Source organism: Sinohyriopsis cumingii, chromosome 11 (genome assembly GCF_028554795.1).
Source record: "Sinohyriopsis cumingii isolate HCF-2022 chromosome 11, ASM2855479v2, whole genome shotgun sequence".
Taxonomy (NCBI): Eukaryota; Metazoa; Mollusca; class Bivalvia; order Unionida; family Unionidae; genus Sinohyriopsis; species Sinohyriopsis cumingii.
The window spans coordinates 78,267,801-78,288,006 of NC_142971.1; the positions used below are offsets into that span (position 1 = coordinate 78,267,801).

At 39.4% G+C, this 20,206-nt stretch overlaps 1 protein-coding gene across 6 annotated transcripts in view; it reads left to right on the forward strand.

Moving 5' to 3' along the window:
- LOC149788799 (uncharacterized) overlaps nucleotides 1–20,206 on the forward strand; it is a 127,066-nt gene that overhangs the window by 61,935 nt on the left and 44,925 nt on the right. Inside the window, exon 1 of one of the 6 annotated variants that reach the window (XM_089974920.1) lies at nucleotides 13,759–13,850. The exons of the other annotated variants lie outside the window; for them this stretch is intronic. The gene's annotated coding sequence lies outside the window, so the exon portion shown is untranslated. Of the gene's footprint in view, nucleotides 1–13,758; nucleotides 13,851–20,206 lie in introns of those variants that run through there. 6 annotated transcript variants of the gene reach the window in all.

Sequence of the window (20,206 nt, forward strand, 5' to 3'; positions counted from 1 at the left end):
CACTTTGGGGAATTCTTCCACGCGCCGCACGTATATTCTGTCTTGCTAGATTATGGTTTTGTACTCCGTGGCATGAGTCATCAAGTAAAAACGGTACTGCTTTGATTGGGTCTTAGGCGGACATCCACTCCGTTCAGCAAATAATTCCTTTAGCAACCACATGTCAAAATTCAAACGATCCATCATTTGAAATGTACGGCATTGCATGAATTTCTTTCGTCGTTCATTCAAGCCGGTTGTCAGCTTCTACACGGTTGTGTCGTTTAACTTTTTCTCGCCCGCTGTATCAGGTTTCCATACTGCAAAATCATGCCGATGAGTTTTCTTGGCGTCTTTTACGAACGTCAGGAGACTTTCCAGGTACGATCGGCATGGGTAAGTATCCATGCTGCTCCTGCCTGGTTTCTTTTTAAAGTACAAATCCACTTCAATGAACAAGTAATTCATGATATTGTTATAGATTCACGAGAGGTGGCGTCCTTTTTGAGAACTTTGACTATCAGTTACAAGTAACTGCTACTCAGATCGATGTAATTTTCTGGCTTTCCTTTGATTTCAAATTCGATGGTGACTGAGGTCGTCAAAGAGGAGACTATAAAACTCTTGCATCGTCATCATGCTGGTTGCAATGGTAAACAGGTCCAGTTCTGCCTTGAAACATTTGCAGACTCGGTGCATCATTTATTTCTCTTTAATAATCAAAGAAGTCTAATTATCTGACGGTTTTTCTTTCCCTTGTCTTTCCTTGACGTGTTTTTAAAGTCATCTGGAGGGGTGTCTTAGTCTTTTTCTGCCGTGTACCTTTAGTAGAGTGATGGAATAAGGAATGCCTTGCTCAACAGCGTCCAGTGCAATTATAGGAGTTTCTCGTTGGCCTAATATTTATTTTCAAGCTGATACTGTGTTGAACGGCATGATGTCACCTATTTTTATAGCTGATGACTTCAAAAGCGTCGTTTCAAGAATCAAATCTCGGGTGATATCCTTTCCAGCGCACTTTTTTGACACGACGTTGACCTACAGTACGGGTTGTTCGATCGAGATTGCTTTCGATGTCGTACATCTCGTCTTCATTTTCGATCACTCGTTTGACCTCGTGCAAGTAGTAAGTTCCTTTTAACACTTCGCCGTTCATGTCTTCCAACTTATAGACGTGTGGATGACAACCAAGATTTCGTCCATTGATACAAAACAATTTGATGGTTCAGTTGGGTAAGTAATCCGATACTTCCATGATAAGATTGGTAGCACGCATTGACCCGACGCGGCAAGACGTCGATGTAAATAAGAGCTTGTTGATCCATATACTATTTCCCATGAGTTATTTTAATGTACGTTGGAAACTTTCCACGATGCAAGCATTGGTTTCGGGATTATTGGTGGTGACAAAACTGATGCCATGTGTCTTCAACTTTTTATTGGAAATCTTGGTTCAGACATTTGGTGACCTTATCGGTTTGCCATGGAAGAGGGTGACGACCGCTTTGTTTCAACGCCAGTTTTAAGGATGTCACAAAGTTAAAGGCACGACCCAGGCAAATTTGGAAAATTCGTCGATGACACACAACACATATTTGAAACCGCGAATGTAGGTGGCTAAGTGAGAGACATCGATAAATCGGTTTTATATTGATAATCGATACACTACACTTAAGTGCGACGTCTGGAAAATTTTCGTCGAATAGATTTACGGAACGTGTACACATCTTGTTCATGTGACCATCGTTGTACCTGGGATAAACGTACACTTTTCAATCAGGTTTTGCGAGCACGATACAATTTTTGAACTCCTTCGTAAACCGCGCGATGAACCTGATTGTAGTAAATGGTCGCTAACAAATTATGCATAAAGACTCCGTCTTCAATAAGTGAACCGCTGTTCACTGATGCTACCTTTGTTTTGGTGGCCTGGTTTGGAAACGGCTTGGCGTGACCGGCGTGATACATGAATATAACGCGATGTAGTGGCAATTGGATAACTTTTGTCTTGATTTATGTGTTGCTCCTGGTTTCCCTTCGTTCTTCTGTTAAGAGTGGAGTGGACAAAATATTTTTAAAACAAGCTTTGAGCTCTCGTTGATGTGTTCTGAAAGGGGTCAATACGGACGCTGAAATCTTACTAGGGATTTGAGGCACTGACGGTGTTTGAAGGACTTTTCGTGCATCTTCTTTCTCTGGCATCAGGGTCTTGACATCTTTCAGAGTCGGTTTAGCTGGGGAAAGAGTTTACGACGTAAAATTCGCAGAACCGTTGCGACCTTTCCGTTTCCGACAAATCGCTGCTATCCATCAACGATTGCAATTTCTGTTCTAACTGAAACATTTTGGTCAGATGAGGAATGGGAGATAAATGATGGGTCCTTTGCTCTTGCCAACGATGAAAATGCATATATTGTGTGTGGGACACTAAAGTCAGATTACGTCCTTGCATGAGATTCCATTGGATAAGTCTGAGATCTTTCCAAAAAAGAGGTCCTTGTGTGGCTTCGACTTATCCACCGTTAGGTATAACACCTCCCATGTATCCTCCCAGCATTGTTTCTGCCTGTGTTTTAAACAAAAGAAATATTTACATGGGCAAAAAATATCCACCGCGTTCCACCAACATCTTTTTTGACAGACGGATATTTTGTTTTGGACCATTTGACGGCAAACGTGTCCATGATTGGCTGTGTTCTTTCTGGTATTTAGACCAAGCTATCGTTACTGTCAGGACACTCAAAGAACATCTGCACATGATATAGATGATGTACTTGGACGCTATTTGAATGCGTTGCTTGGTTGGAGGAGATTTGGAAAGGAAAGGCAACACGTCTCAATATTAAGCTAAACGAGAAGGAAATCCTTTCCTTTTCTTTCCGTTTTGGGTAGAAGAGGGATGGCTTCTTGGGGGCGACATCCATGTTTGTTGAAGGATAAACATTACACTGAAGTCAAAGGTCCAACACGCGTTCTTTACTTTATATTTTTTTAGTGCTTTGAATAGAATAAAACCTTTCAGTAGGGCTCCTGTGAAAAAGAGGAATAAGTAAATCCTCCCAAATAATTGCTTTTTCTTTGTCGGGAGGGTCTTTTCTTGTGTCAACGACGAACGTGTCGATGCTTTTCGAAACGACGGATCTGTCCTTGTTTCCTTTTTGACCGGAGAATAACAATGGTGTTGTGCACTTCTTGAGTTCGACATCTTTTTTCTTTCAGGAACACAATATAACTGATGTATTTTGTATGGCACTGGGATTTTTAATAATGGAATGCATCGCCACTCATTGTCAGTACGTGGTATCATCTTCATGACGGGCAACACTCGACGTTGAGAGGATCTCAGCGGACTAAATCCTGACAGTTCTTGCTTGGATAAATCCAGTTAACTCTGTAACAGTACGTATCTTTCTTGGACTTTGATTTTGCGGCTAAAGAGGAGGAGGTCGTCGCAGATGGAATTAGGAAAGAGAGAAATCAAATCTCGTTAGTTGGCATCGCCAGCAACGGAGAAGTGGATGAAGCCAATCCTGATGCAGAAGACACGATCACCGCAGGTCATGGTTTAAGGAATAAAGTTTGCGTCCATACAGCACTGACGCTATTGACGGTAGAACCTGTCTTCGTGGAGCTTTTCTTGTGACTTCTCGTTTTATAGGGACGTAACCTGGTCTTGACACCACTGCTCTTGTTCTTCATGGCACGTTTTGGTTGGGGAGAGACTTTTTTAGGGGTAGCTTTATGGGCAATTAGATCCATTTTAAGAAGGAGCGAATGATGACACCTACTTGAGAACCGCTACCTACAGGTTTCAAAATAATTTGCTATTTGGTTTCGGTATCGATTCTGGGATCAGCCAGCTACATCAAGGCAACTTGTGTTTATCAAAAAGCGTTTGTTTGAAGTGAATCATGCCTTGAAGTAATTGTCTCCGTAAATCATCAAAGGAGACTGTAAGCCAGTTGACACTCATTGTAACATCACACGATGCGTTGAGGTGGTCGATCAATTAAATGACCTTTTGTCAAACGCTTGAAAATTTCAGTTTTTCCTGAACCACTGGGTAAAACAATTAACACGTTGATGGTATGGCGAAGGTACAAGGCTTCTCCAATTTTCCGATGATGACTTTCAAAGTCGAGGACGATGTAGAAGAAGAAGATGTTGCCATAGCAAAGATGATCACAAGTTAGGAAGGAACACAGAGAAGACAAGACTTCCTTTACTTTTTCAGGACACATTTATTCAAAAATTCAAAATTGGACACCAAATACAAAACTACATAAACGGCAACTAAGTACATATCAACATGACATGCGAAACGACCAAAGTGGCATATAAGCATGTTACTGTACATTATTGTATTTTACGAAAGTGTTTTGTCTAAGGGACACTTGTAATGTTCTTGTAATCTCTACACTTTTCACAGTCTCACATGTGTCCTCCCAGAAGGGCCTTCGGGGATGTCGATACCAGCGATGGTCCAATCCTGAATGAGGTGATTTTCCTCGGTGTCGGGTTCCTGGGGCAATGTGGCTAACACAGGTTTAAATTTCACATGCGTGGCTAATCGTTTGAACTCATTAACACATATCGTTGGCATACTCAACTATTACTACCGTCCAAACATCGAAACCAAAACGTTTCCTGTCATGTGAGGGTGTAGGTCACAAGCTATACACATATCTTCGCAAGCATCCCCAGTGTCTAAAAGATTACGATTTTTTCCCGTAGAGGTAGATAAATATAGAGGTGAAAGCGCAACACTTTTAACAGAATGAGTCTCTCAAGTACATTTAAAGGAACCACCATCATGTGTTTGTTTTAGGTACTGCTCGTAAATAGTCCAAAAAGAATATGGTGGTTAACGAAATCCCAGAGAAGAAGTCATTAACATGCACACCATACGTCATCCCTAATTCAAAGAAAGGTTCTTGTAAAAATAGTGTCATTGATTTTCTTTCGCGGAATATGTTGTATCGCTATTGATATAGATCGTGGCATGGAAGCCAACTTTTTTACCCTCCTCTGTAGTATATGTTTGCACAGAACTGAACGTACTTCGTTGGCGAATCCCAATTCTTTAGTCACTAAGTCGCACACCACAAGTCTGACAGAATTTTCCTCTTTAACTAATGTTGGTTCGTGTAAATGATTTTGGTAATCCTCTAACTCTTTCTCTGGATTTCAATGCAGTATTGTCACCTTTTAAGTAGAATGAGTAGTCATCTGAATCTCGGGCAGTTCTTTAATGTCTGGCCATCCGACTGCTGTCGTAAAAATCAACCCTCTTATAACATTCATGTACGAGAGGTTCAACAAAAGTGACGTAAATGATGCAATTGTTCTTTGTATTTCACTTGTATCTAGACGAATTCTTGGTAAATGCTCTGTCTCAAATCCAGAGGCAAATAACGAATGTCCTCTTGTAAAGTATCCAGGGACAATGTCACAAAGCGTTTATCCACACGTTGGGCAACTTCTAACTGTCGTTATTTGTATTCAACATTTTCTCCCAGAGTTAAAGGGATGAGAGTATAAAGTAGTTTCTAAGTATTGCCATTCCCGGAATCAAAAGTGTCAATAAAATCTTCTAATGTAAATCGTCTAATGCGGAATACTCTGAGAAACGCAGACTTGATCCAGAGAAATATGATGAGTTTGTTTACTTTTATCATTTTCCTCTTGTGAATGATTCGACACAAAGGTTCTACAGTCACAAATTGAGATTTTGTTTTGGCAAGTCCCTGTCAAGCCTCCATATAGATCTTATCTTACAATTCGCTTGGTAATCCATGAATATTACTTTTCAAATGAGGTTTAAATACTTGCATCGGTGTAATCCAACCTTTGACTCCTAGCCAAGATAGTTTATTCAACAACATGTTACGCAACACAAGACACTTCATTTACTGGGGTCCCACTAAAGTAAGGTAGTGGCAGTTCGTAGACCAACAAACTTGTTCCAGGTAAGTTGCGTCTTTCTGCTGCCACTAGTGAAATGACACACCGCAACTGAAGCACTTGATTTTATCTACTTATCCCAAGCTCTGGCTAATTCTTCGGGGGTAGGTCATCCTATATATTTGGGTCACTTTCTTTTGAACGTTTGGATTCGATTTTCAAAGTTGCATTATCCAGGCAAACGGACAGTAAACGAATATTCGTCTTTCATAAGTTCGTTTCGATGAAACGGTGATGATACATGAACTAGTTTGCTCAGGCATGAATGACATTCGTAGGTGGTAGGTGCTTATGTTTACATTGAGGATGAAAACTAGTAGAGAGACCACGATAACGGGAGGCATGACTTTCGCATCCGTGGGGTTTGACGCAACATCACTCTCCATGGTATGTGTAATATTCATAGCAAAGTTCACATGATGTCGTGCTGAGTCGCTGATGTTGCTGATGTCGCAGCGTACAGCATCACTGCAATCGCAAGGCACAACATCGCATTCGACTTGATCATCAATGAACTTGAATCCCTTGTTGACTTGTGTCTGTGTGAAAGTATTCTTCTTTATGCCTTGGCGTTTGTTATCAAAATGAACTATCGGTCTCGGAAGTTTTCCTCTTTTTATCCTTGTCGTAATGACAGCTCGAGCATGTAAATCGTTCTTGTTATTCCTAGTTTTGGAAATCTTCCTTTTCTTCTTCCTGGACAATGGTACTACTTTCTCTAATGTGTGGTCACAAATGTACCTCAGTGTGATGGGTGGAAAAGCCATAGAAAGGTAAAGACAGTGCGGAGACCATCGACTATGTTCCAGACTATCTGAATCTTTATTGATACATAGATCCATACGCAACGTCAGACCACAACTGAAGCACAGTACTTCGCATCTCAATCTAATCTCAATCTAGTCTAGGCCCGAATTGGACAAATCCTATTCTAGCTAAAACATTCGGAGTAACTAATCTTTTCCTAACATTAAGCCATTTCGTAAACGGTTTCAACCTACTCGCAGAATCGCAATAGTCAGGCAAGAAGACAGAAAAATTGTGTTGTTTGAACGTGGAGTTTGAATGGGTCTTTAGCTCGATCCTTGCTCTGTCGAAGTCATCATTAACGTTGGTGACTATCGTCTTGGCACCATTATTTATACCGGCATGTCCGTACGGTAAAAGGAAGTTCTTGGGAAGCTGCACTCGCTTCTGATACAAGATTTTATAATTTTTTACTCGGGCCGATTGACGATTAGATGCGTAGGCAAAGGTACAATTCTGTGCAATTCGTATTTAGTCACATTAAGAGTTTGACCGTCTCCAGTTTGCAACGCTTATTTGAACAAGGCAATGTTCACCACCTGACTAGTGCGATGATTCAGTGTCAATCCTTTGACTTTACACCTGGTGTGCACTTCTTGTTTGCCCATACACGTAGTCCAGCGAAAATGCCTTTCTGACTCTCGTCACCAATGTGCTACTGTTCTGTCTTGACAAAGTGGTAAATTTCCTACACTTCTAACAATTGGTATCCCAGGTCCAGAGCTTTAAACAATTCCACCCTGACCCACGTTCCCATCCATGCATTATTGCTGAGTGTGACGACAAGTTTGGTCCTGGTTAAAAGTTTCTTCACAAGTGCGACACGATGAAAACATCAGATTTCCTTGTAGATTTTAAGGTAAAACGGGATGGAATAAGTCCGTGGGAGGCAAGAGTCTATATTTAATCAATCCTTCGTATTGTTGAATGTTTTCAACGTCGATGTGTTTAGTCAGCAACTGCGCATGACCTGCGGGAAAGTGACAATAATTGGGCACGTAATGATACAGCGAGCACACGACCAAATATTTGCTTTCTTCTCCTTTCTCTTCGTCGGCATGGTACATCAAACATGTAGCCTTCGTACGTCCTCCATACAAACTGTCCCGCGGGTCCATAGGGTGCATCAGCTTGTAACTTTCCACGACGTGTTTAAACTTGGGATCGGTTTTTAAACGGTGGTCGTACTCGTGTTCCCACATTTCAACGAGTTGGAATTCTTGCTTTTCTAACTGCCTGTGACGTTGCCAAGTGTCCTCGTAAAAGTCTTCCATGATTAGTTGTAAAAACTGATTTTTAGTGTAACTTTGAGGGTAACACAACGGACATCCTTTAAATAAGCAACCATGTTTTAGGGGTTGTAATAGTCATCATCAGGCGAATTTGGATGAAGGGCTTGTTGATTGGTTTCGGTATTAAAAAAGTGCGGTAAATATGTTTTGGTCATTTCTGTCATCCCAAGCGTTTTAGGCATTCGATTCCAAGACATGGCCAAGTAACTCATTCAAATCTTTAAAGTATAATTGGCCTGCTTGCGTGGAAATGAATTTAGCTTCGTTCAAAGTGACCTTAGGAAGTTCGGTGCCTTGTTCCGTATTGTATTTCAGAAGAGACTGTCCATCGTATCCTGGGAAATTGTGAGCCATCAACACGGCTTAGCGATGACAATCTCCGTTTCGTTCGATATCCTCTTAGCTCTACGTCTGGTCGATAAAGTCTAAGGTCTACTGGGCAAAATCAACCAGCTTTTTAGTTCCACAAAATATTTTTTAACGTTCTCCAGGAATGTTGCTACAGTGGGGGTAATGACACAAGATAGGTCATTTTATGCACTTCTGCCACGCTCAATGAGCCTGGCAGAAAATTAGGAACGCGAATGCTGGTCTCGTGCATGCATTCGAAATCGACAAAGATGAGATTCACTTTCTTCTTGTCGTCTTCATCATATTCCTCCACATGTTTCGATTGGTATTTCTGAATTTAGCATTCATGTTTCAAGTCCACGGTTTGGTGAGAAATGGGACATCCTTTTTTTTCTTTACGAACATATGCCTTTGCATTATTGAAACGCATACCTTGTCTACAAGTAGAGCTCTTGAGTTGGCTAGCACCATTACGTTGAGAACTTTGCGTCTTCAAATGTTGGTAACAGGTAGGCTGACACAAGTTAGCAGGCAAGCAGGGCAATGCACTCGTTCATGTCCTTCGTCAAAACAGTGTTTAGATGCCAAACATCCTCGACATTTTGATCCGCATTGCTTGCGTTGCTCTTCACAGCTATAGTCATAGTCACATTTCTCACAGAAAAAACAGCATCCTAGGAATCAGGTAATACTGGTAATGGCATCGTACTGTTCATTGTGCTTATGCATGTATTTTCCGTCTTTGAAATTGCCGCCTTGAAACAGCCGATGTCCACGCGCTTCTTGAAGGTGCACTTTCAACCTGTAGAGTGGAGCCAAGACGTCTTGCAATTTTTGCATTTCAGGAATGTCACAGGGTGTGTCTTTGGATAGGCCGGCTTAATGGAGCATGAGTTCTGCTTTTGCTCCTTGTTTGACTAGGTCTGATTTTCGAATATTCTCCCGGTCTCTTTTCCATTCTGCGTTGTCGTTCTTATCACCATACGTTCGCCCCAAGAAGAAGGCACAGGCTATAAACAACTAGTCTTGAATGTTGTAAATTCGGACGTTACTATGTTTAGTGCTGCGAAGGTTGTTCACCAATAACTCTTTATTTTGCGTCCGGTCCCTTTGGGAAGAAAAAAGTAGTCTATGTACATTGTCACTTTTCCATCGGTGATGTGAAACTTGTCGTTGCATTGCTGCACATGTTCAGTCTTGTCGATAGCTTTATAAAGAGTCAAGTATGCTGGCATTCTATACTCGATCCCCCGTTCTTATAGCTCTCCGTGGTACTAGATAAAGATTTCTCTGCGGGTGCGCGTAAAGACACGTCACGTTCATTCTCGTTCAGAAATTATTTGCGGCAGATATCGGTAATGACTTCCGGTACTTGTAATTTACGTTGCTGTCGGTTATTTTCCTTTACGTGAGCTCTGGTTTGCACTGCTTGGATGAACGAAAATCGAAAGTCAAATATAGCTGGGAGTCTAGATCCCTGTACATTGCCAATCGTAAGTTCATGAATCGTGTTGGCTATGCACAACACTTCCACTCTTCCGGTCAAGAAAGGTGTTTCGATAACTATATATATATATATATATATATATATATATATATATATATATATATATATATATATATATATATATATATATATATATAACACAAGAAAGGACACAACGTCAATGTAAGACAGCCGAAAAGGAGAAATCAATTTACCTGTTATCATTATCAGGAGAAAGGACGTTGTTCTTCAGAGTACCCTAAATAAAAAGAGGCAGGTTCCAAGAAACATAAAGAGGAGGAGTCGGTATCAGAACATGTAGAATAAGTTTGCTCCGAAAGTGAAAAAAATCACATACCAGTCAAGAATGATAAGACAAGAAGAGAAGGAATAATCATTGAAAAAATTCAAAAAAGGGAGAGACATTGAGTGAAAGAATGAGAACATTAAGTATTTAGGGATGTGTTTTGAAATGTCATTGTAACTTCTTCACGAATAGGCCAGGACGAAAAACGTAAGTGTCTCTTGGTCTTGATTTTTATAATAATAACAAGGACCTTCAATCACACCCGTTCATCAGCGGGAAGAAAGGGATTTAAGTTTTACTTGATTCGGCAAACTTTGTGTAGTAATTCTTTTCGAGAGAGGTAGGTGACCCCGCAAAAGGGCCGTTGCGTGTTTGTTTGTCATAACAAACTCAGGAACGCGAGGTAATTAGCTTTAACTGCCTTATACCTTTGCAACGGCCAAGGCATTCTTCTTCACCTGCCAATGTCGATGATTTGGCAGAGATCACTATTGTTGGTACCTGAGGAGAGGTAGGGGTGTTTACTGGTTTGGACTGTTTCTCTTGGAAAGATCTTTTTATCTTGGGTCGAATTAAAGAATTCTAATACATTTGTGTCAGACGTCTTAACTGTGCTAAAATATCAAAGAGTACTGTAACCGTTTGACTGCCACTGTCCTCCTTCTCGCATAGAGCTTTTTTTCTTCTCTGCCTCTTCTTCCTCTCGTTTCCTGCTTGCCTCTTTTTTTCGCTGTTAATTGAGAAAGGCATGTTCTGTTTCTTTCTGCTGTTGAAAAAATGTCTCTAATTCTTCTTTCCGCCTCTGTCTAAAATCCTCAACTTGAGGTAAGGACGTAGAGGATGGTGAAGTTGCTGGTACAGGAACAAATCTCTGAGAAGACGGAGAAAATCCACTAAGTCATTCTCTTCTGGAAGAATGAAAGTGTTTGCTTTGGTAGTCGCTGCTATGCAATCACTTCTCGTCTTCACTGCCGGTGCACTCCAATTCATCATCATCTTAGTTTTCCTTGTGTTCTAACTCTGTCGCATCTGTCACTACGAACAGGCGATAGCACATCTATATAGTTTGACCTGACTGTTTTTTGTAAACACTAATAATATGAACTTTATATCTAATGCTTATATAAGCAACACATTGTTATTTTTTTTAATTCTTTCTCACAGTGAAATTCGTAAAGAGAAATCAAGGCCATACTTGGAGTACGTAAAAACAAATAAATGTAGCAATTGTTGCAAACTCTGTCTTTCTCAGTTGACTGACACACATCAGGGCATCTGTTTTGCGCTCCCGGCATCTGTTTTGCGCCGTAGCTAGATTTTGTGTACATGTATTGAGAAGGAATAATCATTCTTGCCATAAAACTTGAGAAGTCAAAGTGTTTCATGTTGTGACCATTTTTTTTAATGGAGTTAATTACTTTGTTTTCTTTAAATTATTTGTATTCCTTGAGATTGAGTTTCCCTTTAAATACTTGTGCTCAAAATTAAATCTTGGACAAGGACATTTATCACAATTTACAAAGAATTCAAACACTGGAATATTTTTTCTGTGATTCAACAAAGAACTGTTGACACATCAGCACGACGCTGACCACAACCTACGTTATCGCCCTCTACGTTGGATTTCATGGTGAATCGAACTCAGTTTCATTGGGACAATTTTTTTACTAGGACTGTTTTATTACTTGGATCATGCGAGAATTATTTTTGGATTTGTTTTGAAGAACCGTAATTTTTTTTCTAATTCTTACCTTGTATTTCTAGGGGAAAAAATCATTTTTTAAATTTTACAAAACTTGCTCTCTTCACCTTTTTCTTGTTACTGTTTAAAAGAGCCTAAACTTACCACTATGTCTCTGTTTGCCCTATACAAACTCTTGACTCTACATTAACACCAGCATTTTCCTTTCGTCCTATACTGGTCCATAATGATCGATTCTAATATTGCCCCCTAGAGTCTCTACACAATTCCGATATTTCACCCAAGTGTCATAAAACCAATATTCAATTTCCTTATTGTACCCATGTCCCCCAAAATTCCATGTTCAATTTCCATTTTGCCCCAAGTATCCCAAAAAGGACCATGTTAAATTCCGATATTGCACTTTAGAAAAAAAAAAATTTTTTTTTCTGTATACAAAATAATATTGCGCCTTTGATTCCCCTGTACTACTAACACGACATTGATCTTTGTACCTTCAAGTAGTATAGTTATATTATTGTGTGCAGAGAAAACTGATAATGTTTTAACTACCAAGCAAAGCAGATACTCACTTCACTATTTCTTTAGAAGCTTCAAGTTTCCCATTTAAAGAACTTTCAGTGCAAAGCAGTACGCAAGGGGCAATACATTTAGACAACAAATAAATAGAAGTTTAGCATTTACTGGAAACTTGTTCGGCTTCAAACATAACTTACACATTGCTCTCGACTGACGTAATGTTAACACAACTATACTAAAACAGAAGATGCATGTATATAATAATGAGAGTGCATTGGTAAACTTAGATCAACGGAGATGATGCATATTAATGATACATATATATATATATATATATATATATATATATATATATATATATATATATATATATATATATATATATATATGTGTGTGTGTGTGTGTGTGTGTGTGTGTGTGTGTGTGTGTGTGTGTGTGTGTGTGTGTGTGTTTTGTTCAAATCAAATAATTTAAATATTCATGTAGATACTAGTATATTAAAGAGAAGGAATATTGTATTGTTTTTACCTTCCCCGACTCAAGAATCAAATCGTCTTACTTTTAAATTTTAAGCTTCATGAAAAAGACAATATTATTTTTAACTTTTGTCATTAACGTGTTCAAACTATCCTTCGATATATATACAGTGATTTCTGCTCTTTCATGTAGCTATACTCTATACCAATTACCATCATAAGTACATTTTGTTTTCTAATATCAGACTGTTATCGACACTATGCGGTGGATTCTGTAATCAGTACGTCATAGTACGTTTAGATCAAAGGATAATATTTTGCTATATTGTGCTCATATCGTGTCCTGCCATTATATAGGCGTCAATACCGGACGATACCGGCTCCATCCTTGAACCTTTCGGACTTCTTACTGTCACGTGATATCATCACCTGATCCCGCAGCTTTTTACTGTGGGAATAAAATAGGCTTATTGGGTATTTTAATGTGATTTTTTATTGATCATCTGTTGGTGTTGAAGTTATTTGTATTCCATGTCAATGCCATACTGTTCTTTTAAATCACCCACTTCCATTGCCTGATGTTCCTTTTACAGATCGGCTATTCTTTATCACGTTTCGTGTCTCCTCTGCTTAGGACAGTAACGTAGCAGTTTTGACTTATATATACACATAGCAAAATAAGGTATTTGCCTTGTCTTAAGTCTATATATTGATTTTTTTTAACTATGGACTGCGGATAATTTTTCACTTAGTGCAGACGTTTATTAGTGCAAAATGATGCATTATATCGTGCATGTGCAGGTAATATTTGGTTAACTAATCAAACGGTAATCTTTAAAGATCAACAACCTCACATGACTACATCAGTTTTCGTAACGACAGTGACGGCAGAGATAGGAGTGAATGCCAATTTATTTATTTCTGGCGTCTAGACGATTAATATCTCGACTGATGAGCGAGGTCTGAGGTAAGAGTAAATTTCATCATTGCCAAGTTACATTATTTATTAACTCACTATGTGTAGGGATAATATACGTCTAGGTCGGGCATTTTCTTGTACAATGATTTAAATGGTTGCCCTTGATATTATCCTCCGAAACAATGCGTCTCCTGAAAATAAGACCTTCGCACCCGCTCAGCAACCAGTTTGACTTCTTTTCACTTCCACCAAAATCAGTATCCCTGTGTCTTCGAATTATAATTTTTGAAGCAATGATCAGGTCATCCAATACCACTTGGTTACATATTGTACAAAAGCAAAATGCTTATTCGTATTGTTTTCGCAGATCCTAAGTTACTCCACAATGAATGCAAATAAATTCTCATATCTGTATATTCAATGACAGGATGAAGGTGATGCATATTTATCGATGTCCTTCATGCTGTTTTGATACAGTTGTCTAAGACTTGATAAATTAAATCGAAAGGTACTTGATCATAATACAATCTAAAAATGTAATGCCAACACGATACAGTTAGTATCGCTCGATACAAATGATACCTGTATTTTAAAGGATGGCATCTTATAAAGATGTTCACAGTCTTTTGCAGGGAAACACACTGTAAACTACGAGCTGTAAAATCTAGATTCACAAGTTAGATAGAAATACACAGGTGATCACTGTGTTTTCAAACATACACAGCTTTCATCTGGGCAACGCCGCCTTCTGATTTGGATCATGTATCTTGGGCCACTAATCCCTGTCCAATATCATAGCAACGACTCTTTTGTTTGACTCTTTATGTATCTTTATACATAATAGCTTCAATGAATTGCTAGTAGTTAAGTGGGGTATATTAGCGACAATGGGAATTAGCATTACAGAGACGCCTGGGTCAGATTAGCGACAATGGAAATTTAACATGGCGAAAAATCGTGGGTCAGATTAGCCACAAGGGAAATTAACATGGGAATAAATCGTGGGTCACTCTAGCGACAAGGGGAATTTAACATGGAACTCTAGTGTGGGTCTGTCTAGCGACAAGGGGAAATTAACATGGGGAATAGAGTTTGGGCTTGTCTAGGGACAAGGGGAATTGAACATGGGAATAGAGTTTGGGCTTGTCTAGGGACAAGGGGAATTGAACATGGGGAATAGAGTTTGGGTCTGTCTAGGGACAAGGGGAATTGAACATATGGAAATTGAACATGGTGGGTCTGTATAGCGTCAAGGGGAATTGAACATGGTGGGATTGTCTAGGGACAATGATGGTAGAGGGTCAAACACAACAGAGACAGAAACATACATACACTAGTACAAGCGTGAGATTTATATATAAAGCATTACCAAGACCTGAAATCTTGCTGGGGTGTTCAAAAATTTGCATAATTGTAATGATGCTATAAATAGCTATAATCAAGGAAATGCTCAACGACAAAATGGATGTGACTAAAAGTAACGCTAAAATGACGAAATTGTCCCAGAATTTAAAGGAAAATAAACATATCCCCGAAAATTAAGTTACAATGGTTTAGACTAAAATGGATAAAATTAGTAACTACTTACAATATCAACTTCTGTGACGATCGTGAATAAATACCTATGTATCTATAATCAGCTGAAATTCTTATGAAATACCACTATCTATTTATAGCTCCAACTTGTGGGTTTTTCCATTGGAAAATCTCACTATCTTTTTATAGCCTCAGCTTGAGTGACGTTCCTGTTTATGAATTCTAGTATATATGTATAGCTACAAAATGTGGAAATCCCCAAGTCGATATTTATAGTCTCAAAATTTCCAGCGTCAGTGACGTCACTGTACTGAACAATACGGGATAAATGTCAACAGTGTTGCAAGTGGCTGACCTGAATACACGCTACTGCAGGTAGGTAGGTAGAGTGCATCTGATAGGGATAAAGTGAGTTTTTATAGGGACAAACAGAGATCAATACACACACACAAACACACACACACACACGCGCACACACACACACACAACGTACGCGCGCAGACATACGCACACACACACACACACACACACACACACACACACACACACAGAGGGAAGAGGAAAAAGCAAACCCCAAATATACTATCAATACAGAAGGGAGATAACACAAACCCCAAATAAATTATCAACACAAACGTACGCGAACGCATACAAACCCCCAAATATACTATTCACACAACGTCGCTAACGTATACAAACCCCAAATATGCTATCCACACTCGGGAGGAAGAAGAAAAAACAACCAAATAGACGATCTACACAACGTACGCGAACACACACACACACACACACACACACACACACACACACTCACACACAGAGGGAAGAGGAAAAAACAAACCCCAAATATACTATCAACACAGAAGGGAGATAATACAAACCCCAGATAAACTATCCACACAAACGTACGCGAACGCATACAAACCACAAATAAACTATCAACACAGAAGGGAGATAATACAAACCCTAAATAAACTATCCACACAAACGTACGAGAACGCATACAAACCACAAATATACTATCAACACAGAAGGGAGATAATACAAACCCCAAATAAACTATCCACACAAACGTACGCGAACGCATACAAACCCCAAATATGCTATCCACACTCGGGAGGAAGAAGAAAAAAACAACGAAATATACGATCTACACAACGTACGCGAACACACACACACACACACACACACACACTCACACACAGAGGGAAGAGGCAAAAAAAAACCCCAAATATACTCTCAACACAGAAGGGAGATAATATAAACCCCAAATAAACTATCCACACAAACGTACGCGAACGCATACAAACCACAAATATACTATCAACACAGAAGGGAGATAATACAAACCCCAAATAAACTATCCACACAAACGTACCCGAACGCATACAAATCCCAAATATACTATCAACACAGAAGGGAGATAATACAAACCCCAAATAAACTATCCACACAAACGTACGCGAACGCATACAAACCCCAAATATCTATTCACACTCGAGAGGAAGAAGAAAAAAACAACCAAATATACGATCTACACAACGTACGCGAACAAACACACACACATACACACACACACACACAGGGAAGAGTCAAAAACAAACCCCAAATATACTATCAACACAGAAGGGAGATAATACAAACCCCAAATAAACTATCAACACAAATGTACGCGAACGCATACAAACCCAAAATATACTATTCACACAACGTCGCTAACGCATACAAACCCCAAATATGCTATCCATACTCGGGAGGAAGAAGAAAAAACAACCAAATATACGATCTACACAACGTACGCGAACACACACACACACACACACACACACACACACACACACACTCACACACAGAGGGAAGAGGAAAAAACAAACCCCAAATATACTATCAACACAGAAGGGAGATAATACAAACCCCAAATAAACTATCCACACAAACGTACGCGAACGCATACAAACCACAAATATACTATCAACACAGAAGGGAGATAATACAAACCTCAAATAAACTATCCACACAAACGTACGCGAACGCATACAAACCCCAAATATGCTATCCACACTCGGGAGGAAGAAGAAAAAAACAACCAAATATACGATCTACACAACGTACGCGAACAAACACACACACACACACACACACACACACAGAGGGAAAAGTCAAAAACAAACCCCAAATATACTATCAACACAGAAGGGAGATAATACAAACCCCAAATAAACTATCCACACAAACGTACGCGAACGCATACAAACCACAAATATACTATCAACACAGAAGGGAGATAATACAAACCCCAAATAAACTATCCACACAAACGTACCCGAACGCATACAAACCACAAATATACTATCAACACAGAAGGGAGATAATACAAACCCCAAATAAACTATCCACACAAACGTACGCGAACGCATACAAACCACAAATATACTATCAACACAGAAGGGAGATAATACAAACCCCAAATAAACTATCCACACAAACGTACGCGAACGCATACAAACCCCAAATATCTATTCACACTCGAGAGGAAGAAGAAAAAAACAACCAAATATACGATCTACACAACGTACGCGAACAAACACACACACATACACACACACACACACAGGGAAGAGTCAAAAACAAACCCCAAATATACTATCAACACAGAAGGGAGATAATACAAACCCCAAATAAACTATCAACACAAACGTACGCGAACGCATACAAACCCAAAATATACTATTCACACAACGTCGCTAACGCATACAAACCCCAAATATGCTATCCATACTCCGGAAGAAGAAGAAAAAACAACCAAATATACGATCTACACAACGTACGCGAACACACACACACACACACACACACTCACACACAGAGGGAAGAGGAAAAAAAAAACCCCAAATATACTATCAACACAGAAGGGAGATAACACAAACCCCAAATAAACTATCCACACAAACGTACGCGAACGCATACAAACCACAAATATACTATCAACACAGAAGGGAGATAATACAAACCCCAAATAAACTATCCACACAATCGTACGCGAACGCATACAAACCCCAAATATACTATCAACACAGAAGGGAGATAATACAAACCCCAAATAAACTATCCACACAAACGTACGCGATCGCATACAAACCCCAAATATACTATTCACACTCGGGAGGAAGAAGAAAAAAACAACCAAATATACGATCTACACAACGTACGCGAACAAACACACACACACACACACACACATACACACACACAGAGAGAGGGAAGAGTAAAAAACAAACCCCAAATATACTATCAACACAGAAGGGAGATAATACAAACCCCAAATAAACTATCCACACAAACGTACGCGAACGCATACAAACCACAAATATACTATCAACACAGAAGGGAGATAATACAAACCCCAAATAAACTATCCACACAAACGTACGCGAACGCATACAAACCCCAAATATGCTATCCACACTCGGGAGGAAGAAGAAAAAAACAACCAAATATACGATCTACACAACGTACGCGAACAAACACACACACACACATACACACACACACACAGAGGGAAGAGTCAAAAACAAACCCCAAATATACTATCAATACAGAAGGGAGATAATACAAACCCCAAATAAACTATCCACACAAACGTACGCGAACGCATACAAACCACAAATATACTATTCACACAACGTCGCTAACGCATACAAACCCCAAATATGCTATCCACACTCGGGAGGAAGAAGAAAAAAAACGACCAAATATACGATCTACACAACGTACGCGAACACACACACACACACACATGCGCACACACGGAGGGAAGAGGCAAAAACAAACCCCAAATATACTATCAACACAGAAGGGAGATAATACAAACCCCAAATAAACTATCCACACAAACGTACGCGAACGCATACAAACCCCAAATATACTATCAACACAGAGTGAAGAAGAAAAAGTTTTTTGAAAGCACCTAAGCCCTCACCTGCAATTACCAACTCTGCCAAACACCTACACCCCACCCCCACTCCCAACACTACAAAACCCATTTAACCCGTTATTTTATGGCATCAGTGTGTCATTTAGGAAACATCAAGACACAAAATGATGGATGAATAGACTGACTATTGTTTACCGACTTGCATGCCTAAAGAGCGTGCGTGAAGGAAAACATCCTTCCATTTCAATTCTAACTAAAACATGATCCAGAGGGATAGAGAGAGGTGAAAGAGCACAATTTCATAAAGTGTGAGTAAAAACAAAACACGCCATCCTTATTATACAATGTCAAGACCAAGAGACACTTACGTTTTCTTTCTGGTCTATTCTCTTTTAGAAGGTAGTATGAAATTTCACATCAGGGCCAACGCATCGGCTCACATTGTCAATTTTTCCATTTCCATGTCTTTACTGGCACAAGTTCTTCATCATCTTCAATTTCTTCTTCTTCTGAATCCCTCTTCTCTGTTTCGTCTTGTTTTTGTTTCTTCTCTTTTCTCGTAGGGCACTCTGAATTCCAGTGTCCTTTCTCCTGACAACGATATTAGGTATCTTGACTTTTGTCTCTCTTTCTTAGACGAAGCAGGTATTCTGGAGACAAATACCCATTTACCTTTGCAGATATAGCAAACTTCATTAGCACTTACACACTTTCGTATGACTCTCATCAAATCAACGATCAAAAGAGTAAGTTTTGTTGCCACTTTCGCATGTGAATTATGCTTTCGTATGACTTTTAGCAAATATTTGACCAGCAGGTCGATCTGTGCTGACTCTTCCATCTTCTTGATCGTTTGAGAGCGGAATGAATACTCTGACGCTAAGACACTCTCCTTATATACAGAGACCTGCTGCGTATGAAACCTAGTCAAATG